This window comes from Odontesthes bonariensis, chromosome 2 (assembly GCF_027942865.1).
Source record: "Odontesthes bonariensis isolate fOdoBon6 chromosome 2, fOdoBon6.hap1, whole genome shotgun sequence".
Classification (NCBI taxonomy): domain Eukaryota; kingdom Metazoa; phylum Chordata; class Actinopteri; order Atheriniformes; family Atherinopsidae; genus Odontesthes; species Odontesthes bonariensis.
In genome coordinates this window covers 6,117,794-6,133,489 of record NC_134507.1, presented here as the reverse complement: position 1 = coordinate 6,133,489, position 15,696 = coordinate 6,117,794, and the positions used below count along the sequence as shown (strand labels likewise).

Below are 15,696 nucleotides of genomic sequence, written 5' to 3'. Positions count from 1 at the left end.
GCGCCTGGGGACTAACTTTTCCAGCAAAGAGCAGAGCTACCAGAAAGAGCGTGCGAGCTAAATGGAAGGCAGACAGGAGCGTATGGAAAGCTCAGGTATAAGCAAATGATGGCTCGGTGATGGAAGGGACGCGATCAAAAGGAGGAGGAGACATTAAGAGGTGCGAGCGACGAGGGAGGATTTCATCTTTTCCCCGCACCTTCCTGCCGAGGCTCGGCACAGACGCACCGGGAGAGTGTTTGGGTCCGGCCTCTGCATTATTTATGAGCACCGGCACATCTTGAGATTAAACATTTGCTGATTTGTCAAAAGCACAAACATGAGGTCCTGCCCATCTCCTTGACAGATAAGTTCAGCCGACAGAAAAACACTGTCGCACATTTAATTGATGAGAGCTGCGGCTGGTGACCCGAAACCCCCCCCCCCCCCGTACTTCGTTGTTCCTTCTCCCGTAGAGGGGAGGAAGGAGGGAGAGGGCGACGGCGCTGGGGCGAAAGCAAGACTCAAGGTCAAAGCTTCCCATAGCGAGGGGACGGGTTCCAGGAAGGCCCCCCCCGTACGCTTATTTGTGCTCATTTCTCTTTATGTTGTCTTTCACCTCAAAGTGCCAAACCCCCCCGGACCTGGAGATAAATAGGAAAACAGGGCCAGGGAGGGAAAACTGTGCTATTCGTCAAAGCGCTGCCACTGTGCTAACCGCCGCTGTTTGTGTGAATATTTCAGAGGAAAGTGAAGTAAAAATATATATATTATTGAGATATGGAGGACATATTTCCGTCACGTATTATGTCACTCTGGATTCTGGAAACAAATAAAATTGCAGATTTTTCTGTCGAAACACGGGTGCCATTTACCCAACGCAGAATGGATCCACTTTACACGTGGTGCCTGGATTAAGTCTCGGGTTTAACGAAGGAGCATTTCCAAAGATATTCACAGGTTTCAGCATCTTAAACAATAACTTTGAGGTTTTTTTTGTTTTGTTTTTTCTTCTAACTGCTGGCAATAAAAACAATAATAACAAACAACCATAAAAACAAATCGCTTTGGCTCTGGGAGGGTGAGAGGCGACGTTGTGCCGATTTTTCTCAAAATAAATAGAAAAATCGAATAAAAATCTACAGAGCTGTGGTTTTATCGTGAAAATAATCCAATAAACGGACATAAAAATTTCTTTTTTAAAAACGAGGTCTATTTTTCAGACCATGCAGACGCTCGGTGGCTGGGACCAGCAAGAATAACAAAGAATTAATATCGTCAAACAAATCCTCATGAATCAATTATCAAATAAATGATAAACAACTATGCCTAAGTGGCTACCCGTGTAATCGCAAAAATCTACTTAACCCTCAACCCTAATAAATATTCATTTGACACAGGGCTTCAGAGCCTTGCAGCCACCGTGCTGCCTCTCCTCTCGTCTCCTCTCCTCCTGCACTCTTCATGAAGAAGCTATTATATTAGCAGGGCGCAATTAATCCATTTGTCTCTTTTCATGACAGGCTCAAAATATTCATTAGGGCTGGGCTGCGCTGACAGGCCATGCTTATCTTTTACCAGTGGCTTTACAATGGCCTGTGTCAAACGTATGTTTGTCACGTCCCTCTTTATTGATTAGCTGCCAGATTCACTTGAAATAATTAAAAGTATATTTTACATATTTATAAACCCCACTGCCACGGCGGCTACTTAATTTTCCATTAGTAAAATGCAGTCTATTAAGTGCACCGTGAGGGCCGCAGGGGAGGTAAGGGGAAATGAGTAATCACTATAATTGTAGACAGAAAGACAATAACCGCGCCATAAAAGCTGGGGTTTTATGACTCGTTCTGGCAATGCTATCTCTTATCACAAGTCGTATCGGCTCACAGATGAGGGCACGCTGACACAACAGCGGCTGCGCTCGCTCTCCGCGTGCGCGAGCGTGGACGTGTGCGGATGACATTTCCAAAACCCCAGCAGATAAGGGCTGAACAAGTCCCAATAGACTGGGCTGGTGGGAAATAGAGACTTGAGAGCTCCAGTACATAGCCTGCATACTTTGCTCCGCTGAATGCTTTATCGATACCGATGGCTGCAAAAACTAGTTCTGGCCGAGGAAAAGAAGCGGGAATACTCTGACCCCTGCATAGATTTCCTGAGTTTAATGTGAGAATATGAGCCATAAAGCAAACATAAAAGTAATAATTTTGCTTCAAGGTCTCACCTCCAATCTGTGCTAAGGGAAAGTGCTCAGTCCCAGGAGGGCTGACACACACTATACACACTCCAGTGTCATCAAAGTGCCGCTGTACAGCCTCAGAAGGTAATGTCCTGCGGTCCTCAGGATGCCAGCGTAGCCTTGTGGGGTTTGTGGAACATAACGATGAGCACGTGTGCCGAGAAAGGGTTTAAAAGTATTCAGTTTACTTATTACCGCAGTCATAGAAATAGTATCTTACCTGCGGTTGTATCTTTATGGAGCTAAGTTTTGTCACTTCGACATACTCACGTTTTGTAACTCGCATCCCTAGATTCGAAATGCTTGCTTGTGTGGATAAAATCTGGAAGTACAGCACAAATATTATCTGACTGCAAGCCAATTTTGCCAGTTTTGATACAAATGCACATCATTAACACGACAAAATGAAGTCAGCAGGGTAGCTGCGGCGCCACTTTTCCACACGCTAAAAAGTTTGGTTGCACGCACAGAGGCCTCGCCCCTCATCTCTAAACGATTGGTTCGTGATTAGATCAAATCAGATTGTTCAGTGTTGTCTCTTCACTTACTTTAATACTTAGGAGTACAAACAGTACCTTGTCAGCGTTTAAGCTCAACTATAGTTCATCACAAATCAGCCTTGAACAGAATTTCCACGCTGATAATAACGCACTAAACGCATGAAAACAGCAAATCTGGCAACGGGCCATCTGAATGCCTGTGAGAGAAGTTGGAAACAGGCTATCAGGTAAGCCAGAAAAACTGATTAAGTGCCCCTGAGATGCCGGCGATAACCTCTCACCGCACAGGACAACTGCATCCGAAACAACAATTTCATTTACCACATTAAGTTATTATCATTTGGTTTGAAACCTGCCTGAATGCCTGTATGTAGGTGCTGCATTAAAGGGATCTCCAACGGAAGTTTTGAGATGTTTTACTCAAAAGAAAAGAGCTTAGATTAAAGGAAGATTCTTAAAGACTTATCTGTGCGCTTGTTTTCTGTGGAATTCCATCTTCTGGTCTAACTAAGACAAAATAGGCTGTTTTCCAGTTTATATCTCATTGCCCACGAGTCCCTGGAGCCTACTTATCTGTCAAATCGCAAGTGATGCCACACTTCCGCAGAGACACGACCACCAAAAGCAGCTCACTAATGTACACACACAGTCTTATCAGAAAGGTCAATCAGTTATGCTGTCATGAAGAAACGCTGTCGCTTTCCATCAGGCACACGTGCTGCGTCGAAGCAGCTCAGAGAAGGAGGCGCAGATAAGATCCGACAAATAGCTACATAATATCTTCATTAGTTACGAAAGATCAACATCCGTGAATCTAAACGGGCCCTGAATCTGAAAAAAAAGGGGGCGAGACAATAGCCCAGCGTGCCGCAGCGCTGAAAGCTAACAGGAATCCACATATCCGTTGCAGGATCAGCCCCTCCGTGTCCCAGCAAGGGACCCATTGATATGCAGGATCGGGGGCCTAAAAGAGCACCTTCATGGGAGCCTCTCTGCACAAATCACCAATACTGCACAAACAGCCTGTTTGTCATCCCCAGCAAGGAAAACACCATGGCACAAAAGTGAGCCACGTCAATAGAGACGGCTCGCTTTTTTTTCAGCCCAGAGATACAGATGGAGAAGCTTTAGTATTTTCTGCCCCTCCTGAGCCCACCAGCCACCCTGGGCTGCCATATATGTTTGCCAAGTGCCCCCGTCCCCCTCTCCCAGCGCCATTGATTGAGTATTCAGAGTATTGAGCCACAGTGTCTATTATTCATCGGCTGCCTGGAAGGCCTGACTGGATACACAGACAAAACTCTCATTAAAACTTCCTCTGTCACTTCCTGTGATTTGAAAGCAGCCCGGGTGTTGGAGCCATCCGTCAGATCATGAAGCGCCACTTGTCTCTGGCGGGCGTGTGACAGGGGGGCTTTAGGTAAGATGACACGGGGAAAGAATTGCACCGATCAAAGATGTACTAAGAGGAAACATGTTAACATAAATTTACTTACTAATTACACAGTAATTAAGATTTAACTCGCGCTTACTCTCCTTAATGCTCTTCCGCGTCCCCCATGAGGGAGATCATGTGCAAACCTTGCTAGAAAATTGGTTTACATGGCAACGCAGGGCAGGCATTGATCCCCTGCAAGTAATTCAAACAGAAACTACAGAGTCTCCATTCTGATTCTGGCAGGCAACCTGAACCTCATTTTGACTCTCATTATGGCTAAAATGACCAATACTGACCCGCAACGAATTCCACGGCAAACCAATCAGCAGCAGTTTTGATGGCTGAGGTGACCAACAAAATAAATTTGTTTAAACCAAAGCATGAATCAACAACAAATCACAAGGTGGAGATGCATGGAATAAACAGGACGTCTTTGTTCGTTTGACAACGCGCGCTGCAAATCACAAGACCTCGCCACCTGATCCATGGCCACATAAGGCCAACAACAAAAAGGAATTAATGGTTTGCTTATCAGTTTAAGTAAAAGCTGACCTTCAAAAATAAAGTGAAAGTAGTTAAGTAGATTGTAAAGGCAAAAAGACACATTTCAGACTTTTATTTAAAATACTGGTTAGAATGATTGATTCAATAGTGTCTAAAAAAACTTTAAAGGTGCAAGTTTAGCTTCTTACATCATTTATATATAGCTGGCCAGCTTAATGTATAAAAAGCCTGATAAATGTAACTGTAGTAATATTTTTTTTTCCTTTTGTCTATTGCTTTTTGCTTGTTAGATTCTGAAGTTTAGTAAGAAAAGAAGGCATTTAAAGCAGCTACTGTCGAAAGTGTTCCCGGATCATTTTACGTTGCACATTGAGGATTTGTTCGGACAGCTCTGCGATGATCTCGGCTTTATTCTTCTTCTCCGAAATAAAAATGTACAGCGATGTCTAAATTGTGTGTCCGTGATCTAAATCTGGGACTGTGACCAATCATCCTCTGGGACAACAAATTATGCAATTTACGCAAGTTTAAATAGGCAAAACATTTATTTGGAGCAAGAACCCGGATAATCCACGACTGGTTGTATCCGTAAGAAACTTTTGAAGAAAAACAAAATATCAACAAAAAAAAAAAAGACAAACAAACCCAAGTTGCTTCTAAAAAGCTCATCTCACAACAAAGCTGCACTAATGCAAATGCAGTGGACAGAAATTGAATCTGTGTGTGCTTTCTTAACCTGCCACCATACAGCTTCACCCCCTCCTGCCCTATGATGTTTGTATATGAAATTTCATGGCAATTCAATTGTTAAGATATTTCAGTCCGGTCTTATTTCCCAAACCCAAACTCCATCGAGCCATTTATTGATTGTCTGTTTCAAGTCGTCCGTCCCCCCCCCCCCCCCCCCCGCCATGGATCAGTTATGATACCTGTATTTGAGCTCTGTTGACTTTCAAGGCTTTTGGCAGAGTGTTTCCGGGCTTTCACTTCATTATTATAAAATCTCCCAGAATGCAGAGCGACGCGCGCTCGTGATTGATCTCAAAACCACTGATTTTATTTTCTTTTGAGGAAAATATTATGGATGGGTCTAAACAAGGCATAATTGGCCAAACCCACGGCAGCGCCTGACCTGCCAACAATCCAGACCCACTCCCAAGGTTGGCTGCCTCCCTGGGAAATATTGTGCATTAATTTCATTTAGTCTCCCCTCCAACATTCAATGGTAGAAGTTAATTAAATTGCTTGTCCATTGTGTTCATCCACTTACAAAGTTAATGATATTGTGCCGGGGAATTAAAGAGCGTTTTATAAAGCGCACGGGATGGGAGCTGGCAGGCACTACATTGCCCAGTTGAACCCTGTCAGTCGGCGGGCTTCTGGACCCCCTAATTAGCGGTGAAATGGATGCTTCCATCTGCCAATTTCCTGCCACGCTCATCAGTCGTGCAGTCGCTCCTCTAACCTGCCCAGCAGAGGAGTCTAAAGCAATAAAACCATCAAAGCAATGACATTCAATGGAGAAAAAAAGAAAGAAAAGAAGAACGAAAATAAATACGCATGTACATGATATGACTCAGACTTTAAAAAAGCTTCCGTATAATTGCATCTCTTTTCCACTAGACCACATGATTGGCTTCCTCAGCATAATTGTGATGGAAGACTTTGATAACTTTGTTAAAAATCTTTGATACATGCAGTAATAGCACCTCGCTTCTGTTTGCAGGGAGAGTGCTTGGAATAAATGTCTTCTGAAAAAACGATCAAAATAAATAATGGCGCTGCACGTGATGATGTAATACACGCTGTGCCTCATTTTGGGGCTAATTAACGGGGAAAAAAAGTCTGAATTCGCGGCTAAGAATCCTCTCTGCGCGGTCATTTCCAAAAAGGTAGCCGTGTCCTGTTCACGTGGGAGACAATGCCCACACTTATTCCAGCTGCGTATTTACTAATTCCTCGTTGCTTTTAACGAGGACATAAAAACAGGATCAAAGTAAATGGGATCACACCTGCGGGGCCTGTGCCACTGGTGACCTCTTAATGAGGCTGGGCAAAGTCATCTTTTGCTCGGCAGAACGGTGTTTATAAATTCCTGGGGTTAAAATAAATTAAAAGCAGCCTGGGGGGGTACACCTGTGTCAACTTCTCTTGTAAGTTGACTCAGGTGCACCTTGCATATGAACTGCAGGCTAAGATGCGAAAAACTAATAAGTAAGAAACTTTTCACAAAGGGTCACTAGTATATTTGCTTTTTATGTGGAAATTATGTCACTCTGGAAAAGTTGAGTTCAAAGGGTGTATGATTCGGCCTTTTGAAGCAGTCGCAAAGTGTTTACAAAGCAGATCGTCTCGTTAGGGGTATCTTCGTTACCTTGAGACTTCCTGATCTGTAACACCTACTGTTTTCAACCCAGAAGTTTGAAGGTGAAAAGAAGAAGCAGTAGTGGGGATCTCATTAAAGGCACTCCTGAGTTGCATTATGGGAGGTGTAAGAACCAAATAAGAGGGAGTAAAATCCAGAACATCTCAAACTACGCTGCTTAGATTTGGACAAACCCATCTCCTGTGAATCCTCCAACAAACTTCATTCCAAAACAAAGAGGGCGTGTGATCTTTTCATTTGAACCCTTTTTCCCCCCAAACAAATCTACTGGTTTTCAAGATTAACCCTTAAAAACAATTCACACACAACACATGCTATAACAGAATGGGCCAAAGACAGTTCAACACCACGTCCATGTTTCGTTTAGTGACACGGTACAATCAAAGGTTATTCCTGATCAAAGCTAAAGATCTTTTCCATGCTTGCAGAAAGATACTGTACATACAACAGCAACAAACTGCAACTGAAGTAAGATTGGCTTTATATTGTTTTCCCGATCAGGTTGCCGAGATAAAAAGTTAGAACTTTTGTCCGTTTTGTCTACCGTGGACGTGTGTATTCTCACCATTCCTGAACCAATGTGCTATGAGCGCGAACATTTGACCTTTGACAGCAAAAGCTCCGGTGCCAAAAACTTCCATAACTTTGCAAAAAAGACATTCTAATGCCAATTTAAATGTTTTTCCCTTCTTTTTTTCTGTAAAGAAAAGAGTTGTGGCACATAAGGATCGATAGAAAACGCTTTACCCGAATCAGTTCTGATGCAGCAAGCATGATACTCACACACTGGTCACATGAGCGATCATCTTTTTCAGCCACCGAAGATGGTGAGTTACAAGCAGACGTGAAAGAATAAATTAAAAAAAAACACGATTCTCTGTCTTTCTCTTGTATTTAGCCAAGGTGAAGGTTTTTTTTCTGGTTAGCAACAACGTCTTTGTGCAACACAGCCTGCAGCGCCACCTGCTGATCACACTACGCAGGCCTTGTTTATTCACTTGCAAAGCCAGTTGATGGAAATAAGCCTGACGCACATCTTCTATGAAATTGCATTTCAAAAGTTTTGCTTTAAGTTTACTCCGCCACCGGATGGAAACTCAGCTAGTCTGTGGTGAGTTGGCAATGAGACCAAACACTTTGTTTTATATCCTACACAAGCTCTTGACTGTGATTTGGAACAAAAAAAGAAAGAAAAAGAATAAATAATGAATAAGCTTATGAATACTTTTTCTTTTTTCGTTTCATTTCAATTTAGTCATAGCAGACATCCGACATGGAATAAGGAGAAAAAGAAATGGGGAATGACACGACACACGTGTTTCCAGTGCCTCACAATTAAACCAGGACCTTGTATGCATATCATGATCTCTGGTGTTTTAACACAGAGTAAGATACCAGCTTCAACATAACTAAAGAACTACGTTACAGACTAAAGCCAGCAGAGCCCCTTCTCAGTTCACTCAACATCACAATTTACACAAGGCTATAATAAGATTGCTCAGTAATTTCAGAACTTAAACAAAGTTCGGGTCAAAACGCCAAAAATCCACAATTTAATCAAGATGCGTGCACAGCTAGCAAACCAGGATTCAACATTCATTTACTGACTAACGGCAAGGAGCAATATGAGGGACAATTTTAGTTCTAAGGAGACATTTTGCGATGCCTGCGCCTGCTAACAAGGTCAACTTCTCAACGCTAAGTGTATCAGACATCTGCAATTGGACATGAAAAGAGCTTTCTTCCTTCATCTCAGGAAAAGAGCCTTCTGAAAGCAATCTGTAAATGACCGGTTGATCTCGGAGGTCTGCATAAATAGTCACTTTCTTTAAATAACGATGCCGTCTTGGCTTGACAAAATCATCATTTTAAAAGGGGATATGAAGATGATGAATATTTGCCTTATTAGATTATTTCTAAAGATGAAAAATCAAAGTCCGAACAATTGAGATATCCATTAGTAATTAAAGTGACATTACCTCCTCTCTATTTTCTCTGCCACTGCTTGGATGCCAGGGCCATTATTCAATTATTTCAGATGTCGGGGGATACAAAGTCTTTAATATACTTATGCTCATTAATGTAAATCATATTTGGCTATGGATGTCCAATAATCAAAAAGTATATTTCAACTTGTAATTCCCCGTCTATAAAAGCATTCCCATTAGAGGAGGACGCCCATGGAAATGACAGGTCCTTGAGCTCATTGATTCCCCCCCCCTCCTCCCCTATTTTTATCCCTGCATTTTGGAAAGGCTGCTAATGTTGTCATGGACTGTTCATCAATCTATGTTTTTATCTGATTCAATAACGTGCCTATTCATGTGGCCTCGTTTGTGAAAGAATTGATTAAATTAGGATCATACAGGCCGTAGGAAGACTGGAAGCAATATCATTTTAACTGATCGCTGGAGTTAAATAAAAGGAGTTTGAAAAGTTTACTGGACGAATGCGCAACTTGTTTACTTGCCTTTAATGGAGCCTTTTTGGAGGGAAATCCGCACTTGCACAGACCAGTTAACCTTTTGAAATGGAGCGACTGGCGGTATGAGTAAGTTTGGATGTAAAATAATCGGTCCTGAGCAAACGCTCCCTGAGGACGCCGGGTTAGCTGTCAGAGCTGTGATGTCAGCTGCAGAAGTAATCAGTCAGCTTCTGTCCGGTGGCAGCTTTGACTCTGCCCCCGTCTCACGCTGCCTGTGGCTCGCCCGTGTGGCCTTGTAATGACAAAGTAGCATCCTTGGCTGCCCAGTGAGAAACAGCTCAATAGCAGGGCCAGATAATAAAATATATTAGTTTGCTGCATCTTAGTGGCATTACTTTGTCACATGTGAGAGGAGAAGTTATCAAGAAGGTCCCCATTTTTCTGCATCAAGACCCCCCCCCCGCCTTAGTGCAAACACAACTCTTTCTAAATGAGGGCGACATCGTCTCGATCATGAGCCATCCCATGAAACATCTATAAAGTATGACAGCCTCTGTGGCACGGTGACGATCGATTGCAGCTTACAGTTTCTACACGGACACAGAGATTCCAGAGTGCTTATCTGAGGCTCGGGCCGAGCAGTCACCCCCGTCAGAGGAGCGGGTTCCAGTTTTCTAAGGTTGTGCGTTCAGGAAAAAAAAAAATCATTTTTCTTCCCCTGGGATGTATGAAAAACATAAGCAGCTTTCTGTCTGCGTGCTGTCTGGGTATGAGCAGAGGCGTTCTTGGAGCACAACAGTGCCCACAGGAGCGTGAAGCTTTAGAGGAGTCTGCAGAAACACACGCAGCAGCTCGTCTCAGACTAAGACGCCCGTCCGGTGCCTCTTTGTGGCCTTCTTTGTCTTTATGTAAAAACCAATGCTCTCCAATGATGTGTTATGTAAAATTCCCAGAGGCTTGATTTAAATGGTTGGATATCCTCCATGCTAGCTTAGTTATACTCCAGTGCATCGCCCCTAAGAGCACATGGACGCTGCATGAAAAGCAAATGTAAATGCAGCCTCAGCTTCTCAGATAACAAGAAATTATGTCATGCCTTTTTTCCCTCTTATTGTATTATTATAATAATAAATTTGAAAAAAAAAAAGAGGACTTTTCTTGCGCAGATGTTTCTTTTTTTTATCCGTACAATCGCAGCATCCGGCCTTTTCCCGCCGCCCTCCTTGACAGAAGACGCTTTGAGAAGCGAGGGGAGCAGAGGTTCTGTGCCAGGAGCCAGAGTGGCAGCAGAGCCACGTCTGCTCTCCTGTAAATATCACGCCGGACCAAATGTGGGAAGAAAAGAGGATTTGGAGGGGCCCACGCAGGTCTGCAGCCAGTCTCCAAGGCCGCCCCCTTTTGAGTGCGCCACAGATGACCAGGTGGTACTGTATTGTTTATCATTATGTCATGCGGGCGCTGAGCACAATACGCTGTGCAGAATGCATCTGTTGCGTCTGAGCGACTTTCCTTTTCGCAGGACACGTCCTAAACATGTAGACACAGGCAAATATTACTATGACATTCATTAATCTATGGAAATTGTGAAGTCCCTGGTCACGAGGTTGATGTGTGGTATTTCTAACCCGTGGAGGTAAAAATGGATCACATGCCACCTCTAAATAAAGATCCAAACATGAGGTCGTAGCTGACCCTTCATTTCTAACAATAACCATTACTCTCTAACTTATCCCAGTCTGGGGAAATCGACGTATACACAGAAGACGGACTCTCGTTGGAAAAGTTATCCAGTGGACAAGACATGGAAGCTCCTCTTGTCTCAACTAAGGGGTCAATGAAAAAGTAAGGTCCTCGGCTATTAGGGACGCTACTTTTTTCTTTTCAACTTAAACATGGGAAAACTTTATCCAAAAAGGAAAACAATGACAGTGTCCAAGGAGTTCAGAACATTGTGCTGTATGGAGACATTGGTCATATCGTCAGAAGATCCAGCAGGTGTGAGCTTGGCCTAATGCATAGCCTGGTAAGCTCTCAGTAAAATGGGCATGGATACCTCTGAATATGCTCGAGGAATTGCGTGTTCACATTAACTTGACGGCTGGAACAAGTGACAGTCCTTCTGGCTGTAATTTGAAATCAGTTTCACGAATGTTTTAAATGCAAACTGCACTTTGTGAGGATTTTTTGATCAGACCTTCTGGCTCGTTTAAATCATTGGGTGTGATTATAATTCCAAAGAAAAACATTTTCTATCTGACTGTTGTTGTTTTTGAAGGGAAAATATAAATTGGCAGGTCATCAGGAGGCTTTTAAGCGATTTACCACCTATGTTGTCACTTTTGATTTGGTTATCGTTGGCACTGGCTCTACGCCGTAGCGGTCACCATGTAGTGACACGCTCGAAATCAATCCTATCACTAGCATCTTAGCTTTCCGATAGGGTGCCACATTTGCAACCACTCACACACAGCACTTGTGTGCGATGTGAAGTTGTAGAGAATGTTTAGAGGTTGGGGTATCTCGCTGTTTAAGAAATGTGCTTCTGTAAAAAGAATAAAAATACAAAAACAACTAAATCCCGCTTTTGAATGTATGTGAACGGCTAACTGCGTGAGAGCTGGCTGAAAGCAAATGCGCAATTATCTGCACATTGCTGCAAACTGGTTTTACAAATTCATGCACCTGGTTCCCCAATGTACAGACTCAATAAACCAGCGGGACAACATTAAGATCTCTGCAGCATTCTGAGAACTGCCTCATTTCCACTTGGCTTTTCAAAAGACCGCTTTGAAAAGTGTTTGTTTCTTTCTTTCTTTCTTTCTTTCCTCCCTCTCTCTCTCTCTTCAGAAATGTAATTAAGCTGTTAAAATTAAGAGCTCGAATTTAACTGAAAGAGCATAACATCCAATCTAATTAGAGAGCTCTTTAATGAGTTGGTAATTAGCTACAGCACGGCGCACACAGGGTGCCATTGTGGCTTGAACTTGTGCAGGGACCCTTCTGACTGGGGCACCCTTTGTGTTAGATTAGTTCCCACTTGGGAGACATTATTGAGCGAAATATGGTTATGCTTTGCTTTATACCTTTATAAGACACCACTTGGATATGTCCTGGGGGTCAGGCAGAGGTTTGAACTGTTCATCTGGGCGATTCGTGTAACTTTCGAGAAGGGAGGGGGGGGGGGGCGGGAAAAAAAACAAACAAAAGAAGATGTCTGAACTGATAAAAGTTTTAAGTGTTAAATAAAGTGAAAGGTTCTGTTGACCACGAGAAGTAACCCCGTCAGGTTGAGAATGAAATCTGAACTAGAACCCTCTTCGAGCGTAAATGAATCCCTGCCGTCAAGTCGCCGTCCATCAGCAACATGCAAGACAAAATAAGGCCGACAAAGCAAATCAAGCATCACAGTGAGTGAACGCAGTGAATACCGGCGTATTTTGAAACTGTACAGAGACGATACATCATAAATGACTGCGCGCTCCGCCCCAAAACTAATGCACGGCGAGTTTCATCAGTTCCCGCTGCTGTTTGTTGCCTTTCCGTTTGCTCAGCACCGCCCCTCATCCGCCGAAGCCCGTCTACCTTTGAACTCCTGGACCTTGCAGCCACTGCATTAATTTTCCTAACAAAAATCAATCGGCCAAGGAACGGGACAAGGAGAGAGGCCCCTCGTTATTAAACACACCCTCTGACTGCGAGCGCACGGCTGTTTTTATAGGTAATAGTTTTACGGAGGGTTGGTGGCTGCAGGGGACAAAGGGATTGTTCATTTCCTCTGACCCCCTCGATGACTCATTCCAAATAAGCCAACACATGCCATATTTAATGTCATTAGAAAATGAAGGCCTTAAGAAAAGCTTTGGGGGTTATTTGATGTGAAATTGTCTTCTGTTGATCATAAGGGGGAAGCATGAGAGCAATTTGTTCGACAAAGATGGCAATGGGAGTGTTAACGCTTGAAAAGGAACATAATGCATTCAGTCAAGGGCAAAAGGGGGCATATGACTGCAAATTCCAAGCCATGTGGCTGTTTTCATTTTTGTTTGTCTATTTATAAGCTGGTGAGCTGAACAGACTGGCAAACATTCCCCAAAATCAGATTAGGAAATTATGAGCCCTATAATTAACCGGCTGTTTCACTTGAGAGCTTTGGGCTTCCTATTTCCTAATAAAGAGCGAGTGAAAAATGATTTAATAAAGCAACAAATGCGCTTTATGAGCTATTAATAAGTAGTACATAACATAAACATGACAACGATATTGGCTACACATTTAAAGGCGAGAATAAACTGTCCACAGTGGGCAGAGTACAGAGTAATGACAGTTGGAGAGGAAAGGCAGCCGCTGCATGTGGAGCTTGTGATGCCATTACTCTGACAACAAGCCCAGGATCGGGATTCCAAGGTGGGAGGTGGAGTGACCGAGTGCGTGCGTTTAAAATGCTCTATGTGTTTAAAATGTGCTGCACAATACCTGCTAATTCTATTAAGTGCTCCTGTGGTGTGGCTGTGTGGTTATGGGTTGATGTAAATGGACGGCTGGTTGACTAAACAATGCAATAGCATTAGAATAAGGTGATTGGATGACAGAGTGGAGTAGAAGGCCCGGGCCCGGCCACCCTCAGGCCTTGCCAAGTCCATTATGTGTATTGGCGGCATCTTGATATCCGTCATGAGTAGTCAGCCAAGAGAGAGAAGAGGCTGTTGTTTTGTTTAAGCCTTCATCGTCAAGATGGCTTCCACCTCCCGACATCCAGTTGTGGGTAATGCAATCAATTAAGGACCTCACAAGCAGCAAACCCCCCCCCCCCCCCCCCCCTTTTTTTTTTTTTTGCCAATCTGCACTAGGAGCTTTAGGCTGTTTTAGAAAATACTGGTAGCCAACTGACTCAAGGGCAAGCTGAGCCAACTGAGCCATTGCTGGCTCGCCCCAGTTGCAGAAAAACAGTTCTTAAAGAAAAGTGGAGAAGAAGTTGACTTCTGTACAGCTGCTATAATCTAAGAGGGCTAACGGTCAACCCAAAGCAATCACAGAGGCAACTCTAATAGATCTGATTAGTGTCAATGTTTTACGAGAAGATTGAGAAGTTAAGATTCTTATCCACCATAGCGTATCAAGAGGTCCGCTTCAGTTCAGCTACAAAGTCACGCTGCAACATGAGAATGACCCCGAATCAACCAGAAACAACTATCGAACTATCTTCAAGGAGAAGAAGAACCAGCCCTGCAGCAGCTGGTTGGACCCCCACAGGGCCCTGATCTTTACATACTAGCTTCTCTCTGGGATCAGATTTAGTTTAAAAATAAAACCACGAGGCAGGTGTTTATTTGCACTTCGAGTCCATATAAAGTAGGACTCCGCAGTATACCGACTTTTGGATTCATGTTTTTCCATTCTCAAATGAACTATAAAATCGGACGATTCCGTCTCAGTTCTTCTCCAGATTGCTTACAACTTCTCCTCATTGTTGCCAACTTAAAGACTCATTGAGGAGCCACATTTTGTTCAAAACAGTAACTAGCGTGAAATGTAAAGACGCGATGGACAATCTGTGGCTAAACTGCATAGAAAAGCGTCACCAGAGAAGGAGCAGGCAGGGGGCGCCTCCGTCGCCTTTCTCTGTCCAACTACGCATGTAGACTTCCTTTCTCAGAGTCATTGCACAACCAAGACCAATACACAGACTTTTTAGTGTTCTATTGCACTAAAATTAGTACTATAATAGAAAAATTTGTCTGAAAATTCTATGGTTAGGCTATATCGCTCAGCCCAACAACAGAGAGGCTGCTGGTTAAGGAGCTTTATACACCTAGCCAACAATCGGCCGTCAAGCACGTCAGGAGCGTCTATCTAGCCGGGGGGGGGGGGGGGGGGGGCTCCCTGCAACTGTCTGTTCAGTGTAACGAATCAGCGTAGGAAGGGAGGCGTCAATGGCGAAAGACAGGAAACCGCTAACTCCACATGTTACACAAAATCTCTTCATTTTCGGGTCTTCATTTCTTCAAACACGAGCAACACTTTAACAAAAACCTCCCCCTCTGCACCGGGAAGCTGCATCTTCTTGCACAGGTAGGCAGACGTTCTGGGTGGAGGTTGGAAATTCGTGCTGCTTGAATAAGAGCTGCTAAGATGATTCTCAGGTTCCTTCCACCATCACCCTGTGTGCTCTAACAGCACAACTCCACAGACCTGAGCAGGCGCCGCCCACCATTCAGCACCAGC

At 43.6% G+C, this 15,696-nt stretch overlaps 1 protein-coding gene across 3 annotated transcripts in view; it reads right to left on the bottom strand.

Moving 5' to 3' along the window:
• Nucleotides 1-15,696, bottom strand: part of inpp5a (inositol polyphosphate-5-phosphatase A) — a 157,308-nt gene that overhangs the window by 64,938 nt on the left and 76,674 nt on the right. The gene's annotated exons all lie outside the window — the stretch shown is intronic.